Below are 1,857 nucleotides of genomic sequence, written 5' to 3' on the forward strand. Positions count from 1 at the left end.
GGCTCAAAGCTATCCGCAATACGGCCAAGTAAGTAACAGAGTCGTATTTTAAACCTTAAGGTACAATAACTTCCTCCAAATTATAATACGTCACCAACTGGTGCAGAAGCTGATCATTCAAGGAGGCAGCAACCAAAATTGAGGCACCAGTTACGACTTAAAGTCAAAATCTCATAAAAAATCAATCTCTCGCTCTCTCCAGACACATACATAATTATTCATATTATTAAGATAAAAGCCATTTTATAAGTTGTATTATCTTTTTGAGTGATGTTAACATTTTTAAATATGGTGTACGTGAGTGGGAGGTAGACGACGCTGGCGCGATGATCAGCGGCTCTTATCGATCATAGATTATTCCGTGACAAGTCGGCCTGTATGCTGCAGTGGACTCTGTGGCGCCACAACGCGGTGTGCTCGACCTGGGCACCGAGTGGCTGTCACACAAATCACGACATTCCCGGACTTTCTACTCCAATTATACGCCTGTTGCAGGGGCCGTCTTGCATCACTAGACTGGGCCTTCATTCACCGACGGATTTCAGTAGGTTTCGTACCGTCATTCTTCAGAAAACTCACGGCAGAAGGCTGTACTTACTTGGTGCATGTCGCAAGGGCAGCCATCTTGAACTTGCAATGTCGCCACGTTTCACTTGCATGTATTATGCTGCCACCTGTAAGACATCCTTTACTTCACTGGTGGTAGTATTGCCAACTTAAGGGGCTCCGGAAAGGCTCAAAATCATGAAAAGTTCAATTTTTACTTTTTTGCGTTTTCTGAATCTGCAGACTATTACCTTTTAATAGATATATAATTTATTCAATTCCGAAGACTACAACCATTTTTAAATGTTTTTTGAAATGTGTTCTACATGGGCGTGACCCACTGTGGCGCTGTTAAACTGCTGTCAAATGGTGTTATTATTAACGTCCGTGTTCATCAGGTACATTTTAGTGATGTGAGATAAAGTATGTGTTGTGGCTAACCTATTTTCAGAGACTTAGCAGCACCTGAACTGTTGAAAAAGTGTATTCACGGAAAAACTCAAAACCCCAATGAAAGTGTAAATAGTGTTATATGGTCGAGAATCCCCAAGACTGTATTTGTTGGAATAGAAACACTTCACTTTGGTGTGTATGATGCTGTTGCGACTTTCAATGATGGCAACATTGTAAGGTGCAAGGTATTTAGAAATATGGGAATGAAGATAGGTTCTAACATGGTACGAGCGATGCTTGCTTTAGACAAGGAACGCCTTCGGGCTGCAGACAGGTCTGTAAAGAGTCTAGAAATACAAGCAAGAGTAAACAGGAGGAGGAACAAGAGGAAGCTGGAGGAGGAGTTTGCAGAGGAAGAAGATAATCCATCCTATGGACCTGGAATGCACTAAAAAGTTAATCCAATCTTTGTCGCTTGATTCCCAAAACTTTTATTTTCTGATACTAATTACATGTTTTCTAAGGATCTTCCAAACATATTAGTTTCAAACTTTCAGTAAATGTTACACAGTACCTTCTGCATAATTTAACACAGCCTTTTTCCAAAAAACTGTATATTTTTTAATATATAAATAAAAAATTGCAAAAAATATTGTGAATTTTCATTACAATTAAAACAATCATCTTTAATAACTGAACTAAAATTTTATAGCCCATATTCCAATAAATAATCTGTAAAAAGTTGAACTTCCTACCTCAAATACTTTGTGAGGAAAGATGTAATTTATAAGCGTTATTTTAACATTGCAAGTATAGGGCGTTCCGGAGCCCCTTAAAGAACGACGCGAAATATCAGTTTTTAATTACAGTTTTAAAATTTTCTTTTAACTCATCCTCGTGTGTGTGTGTGATGTTCTC

This window comes from Schistocerca cancellata, chromosome 7, assembly GCF_023864275.1.
Source record: "Schistocerca cancellata isolate TAMUIC-IGC-003103 chromosome 7, iqSchCanc2.1, whole genome shotgun sequence".
Lineage (NCBI taxonomy): Eukaryota > Metazoa > Arthropoda > Insecta > Orthoptera > Acrididae > Schistocerca > Schistocerca cancellata.